We start from the raw sequence: 23,580 nt of genomic DNA, 5'->3' as shown, positions 1-23,580 counted from the left end.
AAGGATAAAGAGGTTTCTTGTGAAATTTCTGGCGCCAGAAATTCATCCAGACATTTAACCGAGCATAGGCTGTGTGCCAGGCACTGAGGAAGGCCCAGCGCAGAAACAGACATCAAAGAGAGCCAGGCTGTGTGGGAAACTCGAGGTGACGATTCAGAGGCGTGTACAAGGTCACGAGAGAAGAAGAGAAGAGGAGCCAGCCCATGCCTGGGGTGCGAGGAAGTGGTGTGGACTCCCGCGCTGGACGTATGGGAAGATGGCAGGGAGACGGGAGACGTGCGTGGGGTGGGGACGGGGGTGGGGGGTGGGGGCTTCCACTCAGAGCACCCAGCAAGCCAAGGCGCGGGGGCTGAAGTTCACATCTAATGCAAGGAACACCGAGTGGGCGGCAGGGAAGAAACACAGACGGCTGGAGCACACAGGTGGGTAGGCCAGACCTCGGAGAGCCTTGAACATCAGGCCCGCGAGTTCCACCTGTAAGCTTTTATAAAGTTGAGTTATGAAGAACAGATAACAGACACTCCTATGGCCAATCAATTATCCAACTGCTTTCCTAGGAGATGGTAAGCAAATCCCATTAATACTCAACTGTCAGAAAGAAGTGCCCGGATTACAGAAAACCGGCATTATGCCTCCTGCTGACTGATTACACACACCTAATTGTGCCCCCCTAAAACACTACCATAATCACATTTAAAACACTCTCCTTTTTAATTTGTATTTTATTATTAAAAGACAACAATGTGAATGCACTTGATGCCACTAAACTGCACACCTAAAAATGGTTATAATGGTACATTTTTGTTATGTACATTTTACAATTAAAAAAATAAAAAAGGCAAACCCACAAGGGGAAAACAGGAGTGAAGACAACAGCAAGAGAATTCTGGAAGCCAGAAATCGGACTGATTAGGAGCCAGCAAGACGTAGAAAGCAGCAGCGGGGAGAGCAGAGAACCACCCTGATTTCCACCACGCAATCCTCCACAGCTCAGGCGGCGCGGCCTCTCCCGAGAGAGGGGTGGGGCTCACCGCAGGGCGAGTCTGTCAAGGGTGCAGTTGTCCGAAAGGGGCTGGACCTCCGCACCCCAGTGTTTCCCCCGCGCTGCTGGGAGACCGCTGCTCAGGGGTCTGCAGAAACCTGGACTCTCAGGAAAACAGGAATCAGGAGGTGGAGTGCTCTCTAGATCATATAAGCAGACAAGAGTGACAACCAAAAGACACTAAAGCAGGGTGTGCGACTGACAAGCCCCTGAAGGTCCCTGGCCAGCCCCGCACCAACAAGCCCCTTACACCTACTCAGAGCTCCTGATCCGCCCTGTGAACTCCCAACTCTTCCTCATGCGCAGACGACTGCTGGTTATAAGACGTAAGAGGAAAGCCTCTAGTATTAAGGAGATTTACAAGGAAAAAAACAGAACAGGAAAAAAAAAAAAGCCCTGTTTTAATAAACCACAGAGAAAAGAAAGCTTTAAAAGTGTATATTAATATACTAAGAAAGATAAGAAAAGATAACATACTCAGAAAGATAAGATATTGTATCCATGAATTAAGAACAGGATGTTACATAAAATAAACCAAAATGTCACCTGGAACTTAAAAAGATAGCAAAAATGATAAGCTTAATTAAAGAGTCAGAAGATACAGACAGGAAAAGTTTTCTCAGAAAGTCAAACAAACAAATAAACAAAGAAACAACCACAATAATAGTAAATTAGGCAAAACAAAATATCAACAACAACAACAAAAAATTAAAAAATAGTTCAAAAAAACCTTCCAGACCCATCAAGTGCTCATCATAATGATAAAAACAGACACACACTATTACTCTATAATTCCAGACTCCTGCGAAGAGAATATTCTGTAAGTTTCCAGGAAGAAAAAGATAAAGATGACCTCCAAAGGTTAAGGTGATCAGAATGGCTTCTGACTTTGCCAGAACAACACTGAAAACCAGACAGCAATGGAGCAATGCCTTCAAAATTCTGAAGAAAAATGATTTCCAACATAGAATTCTATATTTAGCCCAATAACCAAGTGAGAAGGGACGATAAAACATTTCCAGATACGTAAGATCTCAAAAACGTTACCCACCCATGCTTCCTTTTCTCAGCAATTCACTGGAGCATGCTTTCTACCTCAGGGGAAAATAAATCAAAAAAGAAAGATATAAGATATACAAGGAAACAAATCTGACACAAGAACAAAGGCAAAGGCAATTTACTCAAAAATTGTGAAAGGAGGCGCTCCCAGGATGGTACACAAGACCTAGGCGGCACGCAGGCCAGATCAAAGCAGAAGGACTCAGAGGTACATGTGTCAACAACATGCCTTTGTCTATGTACCAACTGTGACCAAAAGGACCAAAGAGAAGCGAGGGAAAGACCTGAAATCTACGAATAGGGAATCCAATTGAGAAGAAAAGCAAAGGAAGTCTCACGATGATATACAGGAGTCCCTCTTTATATTGCGGTTCTCTTATCACGGCCTCACTGTATCGCGGGATTTTTAAAAATATTATATTTAATTATTTGTCGCGGGTTTTTCGCTCTGTCAAAGGATTTTGCGGTACTGTATATGTATGTTGTTAAAGTGACGTAGGTTTAAGAGTGTAGAATATGTTTAAGAACATAAGTTGTGTTTATAAGTGGAAAAGGTTAATAAGGGAGTGAGAAAGGTTAATGAGTGACTGGGAACAGTTTATAAGTGTGTGGGAAGGGTTTATAAAGCCTTAAAATATATATAAATACTAAAGTAAATATAAGGTTCCTACTTCGCGGATTCTCACCTATCGCGGGGGATCTAGAACGTAATACCCGCGATAAGGGAGGGAATGCTGTAACTCCGTGGGACACGACTATAGCCCAACCGAACCAGAGAAGGAGATGGTGGTCTGTGAAAAAAACGGAAACAGAAATCACCTGAAACTGCTCTGTGCAATACAGCAGCCACTAGTCACACAATGGCTACTGAGAACACCTGAGACCGTCTGAAAAGAGAGGCTACATAAAGAATAAAATACACACTGGATGTCGACGACTTAGTACTAAAAAAAAGAAAATAATGTGTCTCAAATATTTTAAATATTATTTGTTGACATAACATGTTGAGCATACTGGGTTAAGTCAAATATATTAATTTCATCTGCTTCTTTTAACCTTTTTCACTGTTGCTACTAGAAAAGGTAAAATTGTATACGAGGTCTGTCCGAAAAAAAGTCCAACCATTGTTAATATAATGAGAACAGTTTGCATGACATCGATGTAACCTGGCAGCCAAGGAGAGTGGACTGGAATGTGCGTATGTGAACAATGACGACTTCACTGTACTAGTCAGTGGGGGCAGTAGATGCTGTTGGGTGAGCATGTGTACTGTGTGGTCGTCGCATTCAAAATGCCTGAATGAGTAGAGCAATGCATCTGCATCAGATTTTGTGTTAAGCTTGAACATTCCTCCACAGAAACTATTTGGATGATTCAGAAGGCCGCAGCTATGGGCAGCTGGTGATTGGCAGCTTCATCACGACAACACGCCCACTCATGCATCAGGTCTCGTGCAGAGTTTTTTGTAAAACATCAAATCACCCAGGTGACTCAGCAACTGGATTTTACTACAAACCTGTTATGGTACTGTTTAACTTCTTAAGTCATGTGTATATTTAACTTGGATTAAAAAATTGTTTTGAAAGTCCACATCCTGCTATTCTGCTTATTTAAAAACCTACAAAACAGCTGGGAGGAGTTTTTTACTCAAACTAGATATAAGCCAGTGATTTAAAAGCATGATGATAGATTATAAACCTACCTGAGATTAAACAAATTAATCTAGTAGTAACATATATATCACATCTTTTATAGATGAGATTAAGCTTTCAGAGAAAATGCTGAGAACGTAGAAAATAACTTTAAGGAATGACAGTCAAAGTCTTAAATCTGTTGTTCTATATATTACTTGGAAGCATTTAGCAATAGGTACAAATTCTGCCTTGTGAATTTCTCAGTCCAGCTGGTATGACTGGATAATGATGGAAAAAAATCATTAATAATATGGATAAACCACTGAACACTGAGTAAGTAAGGGCCAAAATACCCATAGTAGTGTACAACTGATTCAGTTCAGCCAAAGAATTATTAATATGCGGGGGGAGTAAAACTTGGATATGTCATTTAATAAAGGGAAAAATAAGAGGTGTTTACATAATAGCTTTTTTAAAATAGATTTTAAAATTAAGATATACTCATAGAATAAAATGCATACATATTAAGTATGTAGTTCAGTAAGTTTTTCTAATCAACTCTGAGTTGTTATTTACAAATAATAAAATATACCCATTTAAGTGTTTATCTACTTTACAATAGCTTATGGGAAATAGATGCTGGTTCTGAATACAAGTATTTATTATTTCATTTAGTTAAAAAAAAAAAAAAGCCAAGATAATAGTCTTAAAATTGAGGACTGATAAGTATCTTTAAAATTAAAGGTAATTACCAATAGTGGTTTAGAAGAAAGTAAGTAAACTACTGTGCCATAATATTTTATACAGAATTACAGCAAAACAAATTTCTATATCCTAAAACTATGAAAGGAAGGCTAACTTTCCAACAGCTATAGAAAAGGAGATTGCTCACTTCCTTCAGAAGCATAAAATATCCCTATCAGATCTTCTATTTCACTGATCTAAGAATAACTAGCCTACCAAGTATGTAAATTTTCCACAAAATAAAATAAAACAAAGCCCTTAAGCTGATGATGAGAAGTTGAACGCTGGGTAAATTTAGGAGCCAAGCCAAAAAGGAAATAATAAACTTGCCACGGAACAGGTTCCCAGAAGAATCCTCTAAATAAAAACAAAGAACAACTCAAGAACCATTCAAATGTACCTCAGCACTTCAGGGATGGGATGGCACCCATTTAACATAAGGGGATAGAATACTTATTGTAAAGCTCTCGTAACAGAATGAATTTATGCCCAGAGTGAATTAATTTCTGTATTTGTTCCAGAAAGCTCATTATCCATTATTCAGATATTGCCCAAATCCAATGAGGCAAAAGGTCAAACAGGTGAAAAGCTGTCAATTTCTGGTTTGAAATTTCTCTTTTTCTTGAAAATCAGGGGCATAAAAGCCAGTCCAGCCTTGCAGAAATATTTTCATGTTTATAGTAAGTACCTCATTAAGTTAAATATAGCAATTCTGGTTTTAACACCCATTTTTTTAGCCTCACAACTGGGTGAATGTGCCATATGGTTCCGTGGTAAAACGCATTATTCATTTTAGAACCATGACAGGGGATGATGTGGAGCACATAACCTTGTCCCCTTGCAGTCGGAGTCTGATAAGAAGGGTCTGGATTCTCACCCCTCCACCCCCCTACTCATCCCTGTGCCCGGGAAAGCACTCAACAGAATTCTGCTGATTGAATTAATGAAAGGTTCTAAAGGCCACAAAGCTCCGAGTCCTTAATGCTATTACACCAAGATGCTTCATTTTTATGAAACAGAAATGTTCCTCAAACAGAATACGTTTAAGCAAACGTCTGACCCAATCCTATTTTCTTGTTATGATTACTTGCTACAAGATGGAAATTACTGGAACAATGATAACAAATGTTATTATTTTGCTTTGCTCTTAGCCTCCTGGTTAAGACAGCACCAAAATACTACAACACAGATGCAAAGAAGAGTTATTTTTAAATAGTTTTAAGTCTCCAGGCAGAAAGAACTTCAGTGACACCTTTTATTCATTAGCCGTGTGGAGAACTACAAAGTCCCTTAACACTTTTAACATCTTCTGGGCGCCCCTCACCCCCATCTTACAAACGGCTGCCAAATGTGATTGTCTGAGCTGTTACCTCCTACTTTATGGAAGCTACCGGCTCTCAGAAATGGACAGAGGAGCTGGACTGAAGGGAAATGGAGAAGTACAGTAAAGGCCGTAATTTAAAATGCAGTAAGTGAACACACAAGGCGAGCGTTTCCTGGAACTCGAGCAGTAGTCACCGCTGAACCGGGAGGTATATATAGCGGTGGGAAGAGGCAGTGCTGGTCTAAAACTGTAGAAACCAAATCTTCAAAATAATGTGTGCTGAACAAATTTTGTTAATTATCAGTCTCATAAATGAGAACATAAAATTTCTGTATAATAGATGAGAAATACACAAATAATCAAAGTCAGGGGTTAAAGGTCTTTCAAAGTTGAAAGCAATTCTGTATCCTTTATATATGAAAGTTAACAGAACAATATAATTCAGTACATTGCCCTGGCTGGTTTAGCTCAGTGGATTGAGCGTCGGCCTGCGAGCTAAGTGTCGCTGGTTCGATCTTCCAGTCAGGGTACATCAGAGAAGGAAAACTCTGACTCCAAAAAACCTCCGCTGCCTTGCGGCATACCTCTTCAGGGGAAAGGCTAAGGGAGTAAACCCCGACAGAAAATCCGGAGCCGGAGTCCCTAAGGCGGTTTGACGTTGTAGTCAACACCGGCAACTCCTGCGGCGCACCTGAACCCAAGCTGTATCGACTCCGTCTTTCCCTTGGACCCTTCAGCTGCGAAGAGAGGGGGGGTCTGCTGCATGGGCAACAGCAGACCCTCCATATTACCCTGCCCAGGCTCTGTAGCTTCAGCGTCATCACAAGATGTCGATTCAACACGGGAGGAGACAGATACCATGTCACTCCCGAGTCGGACTGCACAGCCATTCTTGGCGGTGCAGACAGACTCTGAAGAAGCTACACCATCGTCTCTCGAGACGGACGGCTGCCGACGGGGATAATTCAGTACACAAACCTTAGGAAAATATTTTTATTATATTGTAGTATGCAAGAAGTCCTATACTCAATAGTTATATAAAATTTTAAGTTAAATTTTAAGTTAAATGCATTAGATAATAAAGAAAAAATGTATAATTTAGCTAACCAATACCAACGTTGGTTTGGCTTAAATTTTTAAATGATTTTGTACTGAATTTTTAAAAATGCTGGAAAGTAAACCAAGCACCTAAGCCTCTTATGTGGTAGCTGAAAGGGCGACAGAGAGGGGGGAGGGAGGAACAGAAGCAGTCAGCACTTAAAAGGCAGCAGGATATACAGTAATCATCCCTGCCCGAGCTTGAGGAAGTGTTGGGTCATCTTTTACATGGTCTGGGGCGAGGGTAACAGATAATGGAGTTACAAATCGCTAACAGAACAATTACGTACATTTGGAAAACAACATGGAAAAGGCATAATCAAATTGCTGTACAAATTCCCCACAAATGAGAGGATGAGGGCAGGAATGGGAAGTACGCAACACCCTTCACGAAGCTGGCAAGGGGAACATCTGGTGGAGACGGTGGGACCGACGTCATGCTTTGATGTACACCCTCTGCTCTGAACACAGCAATGGTCCATCAAATACAGAGAAAAGCACAAAGACACAGCTAGGCTCAAAAATAGAACAAGAACAAATGAAAAGAAAGCAAAAGGCCTCCTACTCAAAGTGATCTGCACGCACAGAACCAAGAAACCACAAGATAACCAGTTCTGAAAAAGACACCCAACACAACAGCTGGAAAAATAAACCCACTCCACATGAAATTTATCGTACAGCCCATCAGGCACTTGAAAGATACATAAGAATATTTAAATTTACGGAGAAATAAAGGAACCATGTATAAAAAAATGTTATGAATAAAAACAGGGAGACATGAAATCAGAATAAGTAGATTGGAAACAAATGAGATTTTGGAAATGAAATAGAGAGTCACTGAAATTAAAAACAAAACAAAACAAACAACCCTCACCAGACAGGGTAAACTCTCCACTGAAGACAGTCAAAGGAGGAGTAACTGAAAGCTGGTACAGAGGCACGTCCCATGGGGAACCCGGAAACACGAAGGAACACAGGATGGAGAGGCCCCGCACACGACTAAAAACTCTCAGCCCAGACACAGTAGGGAAATGGTAAAGCTGCACAATAATAAGGATAAAAAATCTTCAAAATAAATTACAATATCTTTTGGCAGCTTAACAGAGCTTTAATATTGTCATTTACTTAATTTTTAACAACTCTATGGTTACGCCACCAAATTGTTAACAAAGAGGTATAAAAATTGCTTTTTCAAGTGTCACTGACTTTAAATCTTATTTTTACAGTTCTTAATAGTATCTTTTTTTAATCACTTACGTTTTCTGTTTAATGTCATGAATTTCACCTTGGGCAAAAATCAATAGGCAGACTTACAGTAATTGATGTCAATAAAATATATTGGAACCAATACCTTTTTAAATGCTGAGACCCACAGAACTATTCCTGTAAGAGAACTGTCTAAAAAATTGAACCTATTTTCACTTCTGTTTTGTTTACCTTCTGCTTTCTATAAGGACAGTTTAAGTGTTTCAGGCCCCGGGGCTGCAGCACTTTGCCAGGACAGGGGTGCGGTTGACTAAGGACCCAAGTAGCTGGCAGACACCTGGAAGTGAAAGGCTTACACCTTCCCTTACAGGGAATCTGACTGCCACCCACCAGTTTCCTCCCTCCACGGTTAGTTTCCCAGAGCTCAGTGGTCACAGGGTCCTCCTACTCTGAAATGACCAAGAACCGTAACCATAAAACTGGTGTGACCCTTCTGGGCATCATTTAGAGCGTTAATGGGTGGAAAGCACAATTGTCAAAATGAAACCAGATTTGGTTAAGAATTTCTTTAATATTCTAAAAGCAGAACAAGATTCTATTACCATAACCAAAGAATGGACTTTTACATTATTATTACCAACGGCCTGAGTTTTCTAAATACGTTCGGATGTTAATGTACTTTTCTATAACACCATTTCGGGGATTAGGAATGAAGAAGGAAAACATGACCAATGCCCCAAAGTATGAAGCGACAGTTCTTCAGTGAGACCACAAAAATAAAATGACAACTTGGGGAAGAGGAGCAGCAGGTGACCAAGTCCTTCCGCATGGCTTTCCCAGCAATGCTGTGCATGTGGATTAAGGAAGTACAGTTTAAATTCACTGTATGAATCCTTTCAGTTCATCCAGATAGAGTGGGGCAAATGCAGGTTTACAGCTGTGGGTATGTGAAACACACTTTATTCTTGTATTATTATTTATTAGTGATTGTCTTATTTTCCATTCAAACAACTCAGCCTACTTTTGGCCCGCACTGTGTATGCAGGCACTAAGAACAGGAAGATGAAGGACAGGCCAAGAGCCCTGCCACCATAGACCTTGTGTTCCAGCGCAGAAGACAGGCAGATAGGCAGACGCCAGGTTCTGAACTAGGCACTTCCCTGTAACTCTCACAAACACATTCATGACCAGACATCAAGGTTACAGGGGAGTAACAGTGTAACAGACGAAGTAAAGCCCTGAACAAGTGGATGCTCTGCCTATAGCCCCTCCCCACACCACGATCTGATCACACTAGAAAAGCGGCATCATCAAATGGGCTAGGCTGAGCTTGTTCACACGGTAGCAACTGCAGAATTCTCAGAAGTGGCAAGAAGGTTAAGGCCCAATATGCAAATCCTTTTTTATGCCTCTGCTCTGTCACAATCGCCAATACTCAGCTGGCCACAGCAAGTCTTGTGGTCAAGGAAAAATTCAAAAGGGATTCTCTACCTCGGGATGACAGTCACACTCAGAGGGGCATGTAGACAGGGGTGGGAGGGATTTGGGACTACTACATATTAATGGTGTCTTTTTATATTTTTAATTTCAATGTAGTTCAATTTATCAATCTTTGCCTTTATTGCTAGCTTTTTTTGGAGTATCTTGTTTAAGAAACATCTGTCCATCCCAAGTTCCAAAATACATTCTCCTATATTATTCTTGCAAGTTCAACTGAAGAAGAAAAATATTTTCTGCACATTTTAATTTGTATCTTAATTATGCCTCAAAATGTTGTAATAAAACATACAGATGACATATGTGTCTGTACCTCCATCAGCTGTTTATGTGCACAGTAAGCCCAACTTTCATTTAATAAGAATGTCTGTCCCCCTGGGCGAGCAGGCGCTCAATGTCTGCTGGATGGCTGCACACGCACCGTGGCTGCTCTCTTCCCGTGCCCCACCAATCTGTGAGAATGTGTTTTTCTCACTCATGTAAGCTGCTCACATATTTTAAAGCCACCAATTCTTTGTCTCTGCTGGAAACCACATTTCCCCTTTACCTGGTTGTACATTAGAAAAATTCTATGCATGGGAAATTAAAGCGGGGGAGGACGATCATAAAACTGTCAATAGAGTAACCATAGAGCTGCTACTGCTAGTTGGCAGGATTATGAGTGATTTTTATTTTCCACTGTTTTCCAATTTTTTCTATAGCACATATGCATTACCTATGTAATAAAAAGTTTAAAAGTAGTTTTAAGTATTTATGTATTCAAACCTATTGACCTTTTCCTCTGCAATTTCCTTTATTGCCTCTAACAGAAAGTCTTACTCTTTCCTTGCTTTTTAAAAATATTTCATCTTAATCCATCTGGGGGTAATTTTTTTCTACAGTTTTCAACTATGCCCATTTATTGCCTGTAAGTCTCATACTATGCTGGTTCAGTCAGCTTAACAGCTCCCCTGCGCTCAGTGTAATCTTCGTGTTTGCATGTTGTATTAGCTCAGCTTGTGTATTAGAGGGCTCCTCCTCCTCTCCTCAATTCAAATAGTAACAAAATGCAGCTGTATCTGATAATTTGAGTTTCAGAATGAATAAATTACTATTTTTCAGAAATAGCTGAACCATTACAATTAGGGAGAGTCTTTTTTTTTTTTTTTTTTAGAAGATAATGCAGGCTAGATTCGTTCTTTGCAACTATTTAGCAAATTAAAGATCAACAACACAAGAGACCATCATGCATAAAGAATTTTTAAAACCTATAATAGTATTTCTGTAATTAAAATGAATACAGTCACTTTGTTCTTCTGTAAGGAAAACAAGGGCAGGGTGGCTCTGGTACAAAATTTCCCTCCATATTTATCTGGTATATATTATTGTGTGTATTGTGTGACATGTCAAATTTGGAAAAAATTTAAAACGTTAAATTATTTCTGTTCACTATGTTCATAAGCAGGTCTGTTAAAACAAACAAACAAAAAGCAGTTTTCTCCATGTCAGTTACCTGATTTCTAACTTTCTAATTTCAATGGAAGCAATTTTTAAAATTAAGTATATTTAATTAAAAAAACCACTGACAGTAACTACTGCAAATTATATCCGGCACAATGTAGCAGTAGTTCAATATGTTAGATCAGCACATCTTCTCACCTCCTCGACATATTTAGTGAGATGGGATCTTTCTTAAAGGTTCTATCTTTTCCTCCCCTCCAGTCATAGACTTGGGCAGCTGCATGATGGGTTAGTCATCTGCCTTCTTAGAGCTGAATGCACAGAAATACAATATAGTAGAAGGAGGCAGTAAACCTTTGCTAGTAACATATCATCAATTTTTAGACGTTTTTGAAGGCTGACAGATGCCAAATCCTTCCTCAAGAGGGTTTGCTCAATATCGCAACGCCACATCAAAACTATATAGGAACCAAAATCCATACACTACTATTGCTAGATACAGACCTGGATCACTGTTATTACCTAATAACTGAAGCTGGTGCAGAGATAATGTCCTTTAGAGATCTTACAATTAGCTAGACGCTCTTCCTCCCAAAATGATGACATCTAAGTTGGGCTAGAGGAAAATAAATCCCTAGGACTAAATGGAGTAGTAATTAGGATAAATAAAGAATTTTTAAAATGCTAAACCTAATGACATTTTCATGTAACAGCATTATATAAACTTTTTAAAAAATCACTATTGAAATTTTATTTTCCTACTGTGATAAAAAGCAATTTTCACAAAATTACTCATAGTAAACAGTGTAGCATTTCACTGAACATATTTCAGTGAAATATGTTCATTACAGGACAGAAGAGTTACAAAGCCAAAACTGTAAGGTCCTTTTAAAGGTAACTGGTTTTACCACCCAAGTATACTCGTTAAAACAAATTCTTACGTAAGATGTCCAAGTCAGGTTTCGAGAATCACCTTCAGACTCAAGACCACAATATGCCATTGTACATGCTGCCAATTTTTGTCCTTGCATTTCAAGCGGTACCAAGTGTTAACGGGGCAGGTCCTCGCGGTCCCTGTCCTCAGTGAGTTCCCACTTAACTGGGGGAAGACCACCTGTGGCCCCAACGAACCCTGTTGCGTAGGAAGTATGGATCACGGGGGAAACCTGTCCTACAGCAAGAGGGGACAGCATCACGGTTGGCCAGCAAAAAGGAGAAGAGTCAACTCGGGAGTAACTGCATCTGGTACAGAGGAGAGAGGTCTTCCTGGCACTGCTGACCAGTCGCCCCTCTTTATAGACTCTGGTCGGCACCGATGGGGTGAAATGCATTATACAGCTATGCTCAAGCTGTTCTGCCCAACCTGCTCCGGCTCTGTCACCTGAAAGGAAAGCTCGGCAACGAGGGCTGGGGTGAAGAAGGGATGGCCATTCTCCACGGCAGCAACCTCAGAAGTCTGCTGCTTGCGCTGTCCCAAGCCCCGCCATCACGCCAAAGACCAAGAGAGAGAGACTGGACCCACTCCACACTACAGGGGCCCGGAGCCCATGTCTGTGCACCTAGACTCTTACGGAAACGCAGGATAACACATGACACTTTCTAAACTTCTTGTCTCTACTTAGCAGGGTTTTTCCAGGAGATGCTATGTGAGCCTCCCCAGCTCAGAGGAGCAGACACTTCTCAGGCCTAGCTTGTTCCCCAGCGCAGCACAATCCCTGCAGACAGAGGCCCTCCGTAAAGACTTACTGAATGAGGGTGCCAACCAGGTCAGAAAAAACTGAAGTGAGGGCTGGGAACCTGGAATTAAGAAAACAGACCCAGCATGAGGATGACAGCGGAAAACAAAATAATGATTGACTGCATAAGAAAATACCAGTGACCCAACCAGCTCAGAGAACTCTATGTCTGCTCTCTTTGACCTCTTCAATAGCTCATGGATGATTTTCCAGAAGTGAGTCATTCCCAGCTATGATACCCAGGAAATGGCTGAGGATGATAGAAACACTTCTGGGAAGAAAGTGCCTCTTCCTTCTGCCTGCTGCACGCACCACCGTTTTCTGATGTGGCACTTTCCTGGGGAAAAATGCATTCCACCTGCGATGGAATCTTGGCTCCCCATCCCATCCCTACGGACTTGGGAAGGAGCAGGTCAAAGGCTGGGATATCTAGACGGTCTGTACATGGAGCCCCCATGCCGGGTGGAGGAGAGACCCAGCGTGGTACAAAGCATTCTCAAGTCAAGGCACCCCGGGGCTCTGCCGGGAATGCACAGGCAGAACAGGGAGCTCTCTTACTAGCTCCTTGCGCCACAGAGATGGGCGTGATGATCAGCTTCCGAGAAGCTGTGCTCAGAACGTCCTTCCAGGCCGACAGGCACCTCAGCCCAGACCCTGGCTGGTATCACTCCCTCTCCTTGACAGTTCACTTTCCTGAGTCCAAAGCAGAGGCGGTTCGGGTTCCTCTGCTCTGACTGCTCAAACATTTTTTCTTCTTTAAAAAAGTACTTGTTATGATGCTGGGATTTACTTCAAAACAAATCAGAGCAGGAGAGGTTAATGGGGAGGGGTACAAATGAAAGAAAATGTGTCATGAGTTTAATAATTATTGTAACTGGGTGATCAGTATGTAAGGGCTCATGATATTAATTTCTCTACTTCTATATGTTTGGAAGTTTTCATAAAGGAGTCGTAAGACTCAATTTTTTTAAAGTGGGGGGAATGATATGCTTCCGAGACTACTCTGGCTTTATGACTCTGGGAACACGGTGGCAGCAGTGGCAGTTTTTAACTCACCCTGAATTCCTCCATAAAAAGAAACAACAACAAGGATAGCAGAATGAACACAGACAGCCCCTCACTCCGATGACAACTAAGATAAATCCAGGGTCGAGGCACCTTTTGATTCTGGGGAGGAGGCACTTACTAAGAGCCATTCAGTATCAGCATTTGTGCGAGAGGAAGCAGAATCAAGACAGGTGACTCTGATGGCGCCGGAAGCGTGAAAGGACGGTCTGTGGTAGCCGCCAACCTGCGAGCAGATTCTGTAGCCTCCGATTCCCAGCCAGGGCCTGGCACCCCCTCCCCACAAGGTGCCAGCGAAGCCTAGACCCAGCGGACTTTCAGAACTAAGCTACCGAAAGGCCCTTCTAGGGCAAAGCTCTGAGGAAAGAGGAGGCCGAGATAAGAGGCAGGATGAGAGGCACAGGCGAGGCAGGTCTGAGGAAGCACAAGGTCGTTGTAAAATCACAAGGACAGATGAAGAGAGAGCCTGAGAGCCCTGAACTAGAACAGATCCACCCCTCCTTCGTAAAACTACAGGGAAACACCATCCTCTTAAAAATGACAGACAAGCCCTGGCCGGATGGCTCAATTGGTTGGTGCGCCACCCCTCCCCTCCACCCCCCAACTCCTTCCCTCCACAAACACCAGAAGGTTGCAGGTTTGATCCCTGGTCAGACACATACAGGAGGCAACCAATCAACATCTATGTCCGCCCACATCCATGCTTCTCTCCGTCCCCTCTCCTCTCTCTAAAATCGATAAACACCCTCCAGTGAGGACTAAAACGCACAGAGCAGACACTGGTGGGTGAGTTCCATGCAGCATTATCATATCAAAGAGAATAAGGACAAAACACTTTCTCCACAGAAAATAAAAGACCGCAGGAAGGATGCGCATAACAAACGGACACCAATCCAACAAGCTGAAAGAAATTAAGACAAATGTTTAGAAGCCATGGAAGAACAACATAAATGTGAATGAGAAATCAGCAACAAGGTAACTAGAAAAAAAGAAGTATTTAAAAAGAGGTGAAAAAAATCAGAAAAGAACAAACATTTTCAGAAATGAAGACAAAAGAAGGAGGAACATGAAAGCAAGTAAACATTTAATGCTTTAAAAGAAACATAATAGGTAAGAGTTTTAAAAATTTCAAAAAGAAAGAAATAGGTTCTTTGTATTATTACTATAATTTTTCTGTGAAGTTATATGATTTAATTCTGAGAGAAAGTGAAAGAACCAGGTGACAGGCAAAGAAGATCAAACATACACATAATAAGCGGGGTCCTTGAAGAAGGAAACCAAAGCAATGTAACAGAAAAAATACAGTAAGTGATTAGACTGTGAAATAAAAGGTGAAAATAAAATCCATTGGGGATCTAAGCAAAAAGACCAAGTCACTGATAAGGAAAAGATAATTAGAGTTTCATACTAGAAGACAATGAAATGACATTTAAATTACTTTAGGAAAGAAAATATGACCCAAAGGTTTTCACGTATAGACAAAATGGCCTCCAAATATAAAAGCTGCAGACCAACTGTCATGAACACGCGCTGTAATTTACGGAACGCTGTTTCCATGGACCTTCCTAAGGTACACAGGAGAGAATGAGCATCAGGCAAACAATGACTAGGGAGATGTAGGAGAGCACTCAGAGGGAGCATCGGTGTTTATCAGCAGGTCTAAAACAGAGGAAGGGCTGTAAGGGAGACGGCGGACTCTATGATGCAGAGTACACTATCAGAAAGGGAGTGTGGGAAGCAGAACAGGAAGAGTTTTTGAAAAGTAGAATAATCTTGCTGATCGGTTTCACAGATACCAACGGAGAATCCTCAGCATCAACTGTGAAGACTTGAAACCAGATGCTGAAGGAGAAGGAAGGGGAGGAGGAAAAACGATTCCAGTCACGCACCACTTAACGGCGGGGGTATATTCGGAGAAATGCCTCATCGGACGCTCTGGCTACTGGGCGAGCACCCTGGAGCTACCCCCTAGCACCCAGCCGGCGCAGCCTGGCACACCCCGCGGCGAGGTGGCACACACCGCCAGCCAGCATTGACCACAATGATGGTACCTGACGGGCACAGCCAACGTCACTGCTTCTCATGGGAAGGAAGGAATCCCAGTAATACCCCAGAACTGAGGGCACTAAGGGTGTATAATAAGCACACTAGTAAAGTAACCATTAGAAAATGCAAACAGCCCTAAATACCAAGTCTTAATCATTTATAAAATTTCTCCTCAGAAATGATAAAATAACATGTATAGTGTAAATAATACAATGACAAAATGAAGAAGACTTCATCGATTTTTAACAGTCTAGTAGCCTCTACTCTTCCAAAGTTTTCTCCAAGCACACGCAAACATAAATGATGAATTCGTACTGCTTGTTTGTACATAGATCAGCTCACACTATATACATTTTTCTATAATAGCGTCTTGTTATTCAGCCATCTAACTACCTTCATTTACTCATGTTGTTTTCTGTATGTATTAATCACACTGGCAAATAGAATAAATCTGTCCCTCCCAATATCTTAGCAATAATTTAATTTTCTTACCTTGTTACTCTATCTAAAACCTCCAAAACAACATTCAAAAAGAGCTGGCCTAAGTTTAAAATAAGCTCAGCATTTCAGTAGGTTTGTTAAACAGGCTCTGTTGTTTAAGTCGCTTCCTCCTAGTCTGATGCTATTAAGTTGAGTTACTAAGAACTGTTGTGTAAGTCCAACTAGAACTCAGCAGTTACTGTTCGCTAGGGAGACAAGAGAACCTATGAGAGCTCCCTTTTCTCAATACCCGAAATCCAACCTCACAATCACACCCAACTAGATTTTCTTCTCAGGCCCTTCCGATTTGCTTCGACAGAGTCCCTTGGCACTTATCTCCTGCTTTTATATTTTTTCCAGCTGACCACCTGGTTAATGTCCTTTTAGCTACCCCTCGCAACTTGACGACCAGCATCAACCATCCTGGCTTCTCTCCTGCTCTTTTCATGCTTTCTGAACTCAAGTTACTCTAAAACAACTTTCCTTTTACTTTGCATTTATCAAGTGTTTCTTTCCTTTTAACATGCCAAAATTGATGATTGGGGGCATTTTCTGGTAATAAAGGTAATATTTCTCATCTAGAAAATTCAAGCAACAATGAAAACCAGACCACATGTGAAAATCATATGACCACTGAAAATCAACTGACCACATTATGTACCAGCCAGGGTGGTAAATATCTTTTTGCTTATTTATCCCATGGAGGGGGGCTCAGTGGAAAACTCAGACAATTATTACCATTTAAGAAGAATATTCACTCAAGATTAAGAGCAAAGATCTCAAAGCCTCCTTTGTTACTAGTTACTTTCCTTGTATGGTTATTCTTCTACTCTGCTCTGCTTGGATTACAGGCAACTTCACATTTCTATCACTGTTAGGCCCTTTTCAGAGAGAGAGAGAGAGTTGACACTTCAGGCCATTTTGAATGGCACTAAATGGTTCTCTCTTGGTTAGAAACCATCCAGAGTATCTTTCAGTAGCCAGCTCAGAAACTATAAGCTGTCTAAACTGGCTATAATAATCAGCAGACTGGTAAAATGCATTCAGACTCACAATTCTGTTTTCAATCTATTTATTTCTCTTACAAGTAGCTGCTTTCTTAAACAGGCTTAATGAAAACAAAAACAGGAGCCTGTTAAGATGAGGAGACAGAGAAGTGTGGCCCAAAAGAGGAAACGGATCAAGGTTCCAGTGGGAGAACTAAGCGACAAGGAGATAGCCAACCTCAGAGATGAGGAGATAGACAACCTAACAGATGAAGAGTTCAAAACATTGATGATAAAGATGTTCACAGGCTTGACAGATATGCTTAAGTACGGCAAACGCATAAGGGAAGAAGTGAAGGTTATGCTAAATGAAACAAAGGAAAATCCACACAAAACCAATGGTGAAGAGAAGGAAACCTGGGTTCAAATCAATGATTTGGCACATAAGGAAGAAAAAAACAGTCAACCAGTACAGAAGGAGGAAAGAAGAATGGGAAAAAATGAGGAGAGGCTTAGGGACCTCTGGGACAACTTTAAACGTGCCAACATCCGAATCATAGGGGTGCCAGAGGGAGAAGAGGAAGAACAAGAAATCGAAAGTTTATGTGAAAAAAATAATGGGAATATTTCCCAAATTTGGCAAAGGAAATAGACATACAAGTCCAGGAAGCACAGAGAGTCCCAAACAAGCTAGACCCAAAGAGGACCACACCAAGACACATCATCATTAAAAAGCCGAAGGTTAAAGATAAAGAGAGAATCTTAAAAGCAGCAAGAGAAAAGCAGAGTTACCTACAAAGGGGTGCCTATAAGACAATCAGTTGATTTTTCAAAAGAAACTTTGCAGGCAAGAAGAGACAGGCAAGAAATATTCAAAGTGATGAAATGCAAGGGCCTACAACCAAAACTACTCTATCCAGCAAAGCTATCATTTAGAATGGAAGGGCAGATAAAGTGCTTCCCAGACAAGGTAAAGCTAAAGAGGAGCTCATCATCACCAAGCCATTATTATATGAAATGTTAAAGGGACTTATTTAAGAAAAAGATCAACACTATGAACATTAAAATGACAACAAACTCACAACTATCAACTGAATCTAAAAAATAAAAACAAACTCAGCAAACAACCAGAACAGGAACAGAATCATAGGTATGGGGATCATTTGCAGCATTATCAGCTGGGGGGAAAAAGGGGAGAAATGGGGAAATGGTGCAGGGATTAAGAAGCATAATCGGTTCATACAAAATAGACGGGGAAGTTAAGAATAATACAGGAAAGGGTGAAGCCAAAGAATTTATATGCATGACCCATGGACATGAACCTAGGGCGGTGGGATTGCTGGAGGGAAGTGGGGTATTGGGAAGAGGGGAGCAAAGGGAAAAGAAATTGGGACTACTGTAACAACATAATCAATAAAATGTAGTTTTTTAAAAATGTGCAAATAGGAAATTGAGAGGATATTTTATGGTTCAGGAAATGTTATATGTGTATTTATAAATCATAAATTCTAACAGAAATGAGCAATAACAGAGAAGAAAAGAGCAAATGAGCAAGATTTGAGTGTATGAGAAAAGAAACTGGACATATTTTCTATCTTGCAAAAATAATTATAAACCAGAATTCTGCTTAAATAGAATATTTTAATGACTAAGCTGGATTGCAAAATATTATACCCTAGTTTAACCTATTATGACTTCTTTCTTCTTTTTTTGAAAATCCTCACCCAAGGATATGTTTATTGATTTGGAGAGGGAGAGGGAGAGAGGCAGGAAGGGAGGGAGAGAGAGAGGAAGAGAGGGAGAGAGAGAAAACAAACAAAAAAAACAGATAAGAGCATGAGAGGGTTATATGATTAGGGGAGGGAATGCTTTTTGAGGAAAAAAAAACCCTAAAATAAAATCACATCAAAAATAGCATTACTAATACAACAGTCTATAGAGAACAAATAATATACCCACAAATGAGTACCAGTAAAGCTGAGGAACTCTGAATAACATGGGCAAATTGGATCCATGTCAATCCCTTGGTTGTGACATAGCACTACATACAGCTTTGCACGGGGGGACAAACTGTACAAGGGATCTCTTTGCATTATTTCTCACAGCTGTACATGAACCTATAATTATCTCAGTGAAAAATTAAATTAAAATATAATTGGCAGAATACAGACAAAACATTTATAGTACTGATATTGTATAGCGATAAGATAAAGAAAAATTCTGTTTCCCACAGTAAACATTCCACTTTATAAGAAGATACATTACATGATTAGAAAAATAAGAATTCCTAACAAGAGGAGAAAGGATATAATCAAGACTTAAAATATGTAAAAAATATTTTGCAAAATCTCAAAGAACATGAATAAAGTAATTATAGGACAGTTTAATAAATCATGGGATTCTGATTTAAGATAAATACTGCAGAAGCCAAGGGGAAGGATACTCCCCACGAGTGAATCAGGACCTTCCGGCAGCCATTACCTGAGGAGGCGGTGCGCCCCGGAGACCGACGCCCTGGCCACACACGCCTCCCGAGTTCCTGAAAATGGCAAGTCACCCCTAACCACAAGTTTCGCCCACCCCTACCTCTAGGCCTCGGCTGAGCAGCCCGGGACCGCTTCAAACCAGCTCAAAGCGCCTTCAACACTTTCATCGCACCTTTTCCTTTGCCTTTACACACTTCCCCCACCATGACAGTGAATCATCTGTGTGACTGGGTCATGCTGTCTTCCTCCTCTGACTACAAAGGAGACCACGGGACCGTGCTCCTGATCACCCCCGAATTTGTCAGTGCCTAGCGCACTGCTTGGCCCCTGCAGTCACCCAATCAAGTTTTAATGAATTAAGTGCCAACATAAGTTATATGAATTGATAATGAGCATCATAATGGAGCACAGAGAAAATCAGGAGTCTGTTGTTCAAGAATAATTGTTAGGTAGAGTATTCTCAAGTGCTGAGTCCTTCATGTGGTTCACTTAATTCCACAAACATTTCTGAAGGGTGTACAGAGGTACCCCACCTCACTTGGCAATTCTGTAGTTAGTGAGAAGACAAAATTGCAGATAATTAAATTTAACCTTGGAATGAATACATACCTTATTTTCCCAAGATTGAAGTCCTAGATATTTTAAACCAAAACCTGTTTTGTTTCTCTTTCAACGTTAGCCTTCCTTTCCCTACAGAGGATATCAAGGTGTGGTCTGATAGGGCAATGCAGTATTTTAAGAAACTTCTCTCTCTTTTTCCTTTGTGGGGATGGGCAGTATATATAGTTTCAGGAAGGTTACATGTGTGTGTGATATGATTCCACAAGGCAACACAGAGCACCACACCTTAAGTACTGAGGATACAAAGGTGTGAAAGACAAGATCCCAAATTTCTAAAGAGTTCATATTCTAGCTAAGAAGAAAGTAATATGTAAGCAATAAAATAAAAATATTAATTCATATAAACTGTTATTGAATGTTAAAAAAGGAACAGCATGCTGTAAAAATGTGCTGTTTGGCATGTCTTGAGATGAATATATTCTTTTAGTGGCTTTCTGTAACCAAATCCTAATTTTCTAACCCCAGATGGATTCCGCAGGTGGATTAGGGAACGTTAATGTGTTCACAGAGGCCATAGTGAAAGCATATTATCATCCACCATTAAAAAAAGAAAAGAAAAAGAAACAGAGAGAATGTAATAGAAAAGTTGGCTCAGTGTGAAAGGCAAACGCTCCCTGAGGCGGCGATGGGAGCTGAGAGGCAGGTGAAGGGTGGTGGCCCCGGAGGAAGATACAGCACCAGGAAGGATGGAGACCGGCAGGCATGGCGAAGGTACCGGGCTTGGCGGAAGCCTGGCTGGGACAGCCAGGCCTGGAGAGCTGGGGGACACTTTCACCCTACCAGCCTGAAGCACTTTTCTAGGTGAGGCCAAGGAATCTGGGCGCTGTACTCTTAGCAATGCAGACACACTGAAATTCTCAAGTAGAACAGTGACTTCACTTCTTGACTCATGAGAGACAGGACGGAAATGAAGCGGCTGGGCTGAAGGTGACTGGAAAAGGCCGGAGAGGAGGGGGACCTGACCCAACGCAAAGGAAGAAGGCGAGAAGAAAAGGAGAAGGTTCAGATGCCCATTTCAAGAATAAAGTTGGGGGACTCGACAAGCAACCATATGTAAGGGTGAATTAAAGAGCCGAAGGTTACTTTAGTTTCTGAGCTAGTGCAACCAAGACTAGATACATATCTTATCTTGTAAACCTAAGGGTCCACAGACTCTATAATTAATGTATTTCTAAATACAATAAAAATGCTTAGTGGTTAAAAATATCAAGCTAACAAGACAAGATGAAGCGGTGCTCTACCTTACAAAATATATCCTCTAAACAAAAGTGAGAAAGTCTATAAAAACCTAATTTATATAAAAAGAAGGCATTAGGAAAATATATTAAATGTCATGGGTAACCCATTTCTGATATATTTTTAAGAATGCAATATATTCTCAGAAGGTAAAAAATGGCTTAAGTGTTTGAGTGATTTTTCTTGCAAAAATAATTATCTTTCAGAAGGATTGCCAGTAAATGCGAGAGAAAAATCTCCAGTGTCATTTGAGTCAAATTTGCTAAAAGCAGAAAGTGCTGTTCCATATAACAGCTCCCACGGCGAGACACCCCCTCCCCCCCGTCTTCTGTGCTCACAATTATTAAGGGGAAGACAATGGCAGACACTTCCATCACACTACGCCAGAACGCACTTGTGGGGCATCTAGAGCTCTGGGACAGAGCCATGTTTCACCACCAGCCCCACCTGACCCATCTTCTTGGTGACAATATGCCAGGGTGGACCTTTCAGAAGTGGTACATCAAACCTTCCTTTCTGGGTGGGCACAGGTGCATGTGGGTGTACACGGGTGCCCCTTTCTGCCGAGCAGTGAGAAGGCAGCTGTGGACGTAAGTCGTATGGGAACAAGCAGGGACCCCCCAGCTCTGCAGCTCTCCACAGGCTGACTTAAAAGCACGAGCTGCAAAGGGAACACCCCAGGCACGTGGGACACCCTCATCGGAGAACAATGCAATGCCCAGCATCTCGGCAGTGTTCAGTTGAGGACAAAAATGGGGTACAGGTTGAGGGCCTCTAGGTTCAAGGAGGGCAATGGACTATTTATGGGGGAGCAGAACCCCAGAGACAAATTTATGTTTTCACAACACGGCCAGGGCCACCACGGCCAGGCCCGGTGCTGGGGGGCCATTCAGAGCCTGCCCTGGGTCCCGTGTGTTACGACTGCCGTATGTTGCCAAGCCTTTTTACCATGTGAAATATGAACTGAGTCATAAGAAACCACAAAGATGACCAACCCACGGGTTTATCCAGTCTTCTGGCAGAAGAAATACCACAGTGGAGAGCCTTAAAGGGTTTTAGGAAGGAAGCGCCCTGTACGGTTTCACGTACTGCCGTGAAAAGGCCTCATCTGAAAACTAATCTTAAATAAGACCATAATCAAGGGAGGCGATGTTAATTAGAAAAGCTGTTATTTTCTACAAAGTGATACACAATAGAGGAGAATAAGATTCAAATACATGCACAGTTTATAAAGATTGGTCATCTGGGATTCTATAATTTCTCACAGCAAAATTAACATGATTACTCTGCCATAGCACTTAATTTAGGGAACCTCTAGAAGGGCATATAAAAACTAGAGATTCTCACAGGATATTCAGTTGTACACAAGAAGTAAAAACCCTGGTCAGAAGCAAAAAAGTGGTAGAAAAAACAGGCCAATGCCTGGGGTCCCTGGCAGAAAACAAAAGGCAGTAGTGAGAGATAGCAAGGCCCAAGAAGTGTCCCTGGGACCCACTGTCACTGCCCGCCAGCCCCAGAAACGCCAGCCTCATCCTGCTCCTCGGGGCTCTGACCTGCCCCCAGCATCCTGGCATCCATCCTCCCTCCACAATCCACGGGCACAATACCCTCAGGACAGAACCCTGGATGGTTTCTATTCATAAAATCATTTCCCTCTGTAATAAATATTACATGGAGTAATCATTATCCTATATAGTAACAATATGGGGGAATTTCATATTATCTTAATAGGACTACTTCAGGTGTTCTGCATATTAATTATGTCCACGGGGAGCTTGGAACTTAAACACCATTCATAACACTGACTCTACAGAAAAATATGTTCAGAATGTCAGACAAACCAACTCTCAAACTTCTGAAGGAGACACATTTGTGGACTC

At 41.4% G+C, this 23,580-nt stretch overlaps 1 protein-coding gene across 1 annotated transcript in view; it reads right to left on the bottom strand.

The window, feature by feature from the left end:
* PTPN1 (protein tyrosine phosphatase non-receptor type 1) overlaps positions 1-23,580 on the bottom strand; it is a 60,837-nt gene that overhangs the window by 19,441 nt on the left and 17,816 nt on the right. The gene's annotated exons all lie outside the window — the stretch shown is intronic.

Source organism: Furipterus horrens, unplaced genomic scaffold, assembly GCF_987537825.1.
Source record: "Furipterus horrens unplaced genomic scaffold, mFurHor1.1.pri manual_scaffold_8, whole genome shotgun sequence".
Taxonomy (NCBI): Eukaryota; Metazoa; Chordata; class Mammalia; order Chiroptera; family Furipteridae; genus Furipterus; species Furipterus horrens.
The sequence above is the reverse complement of the archived record's forward strand: the minus strand, read 5'-3'. Positions and strand labels throughout refer to the sequence as shown.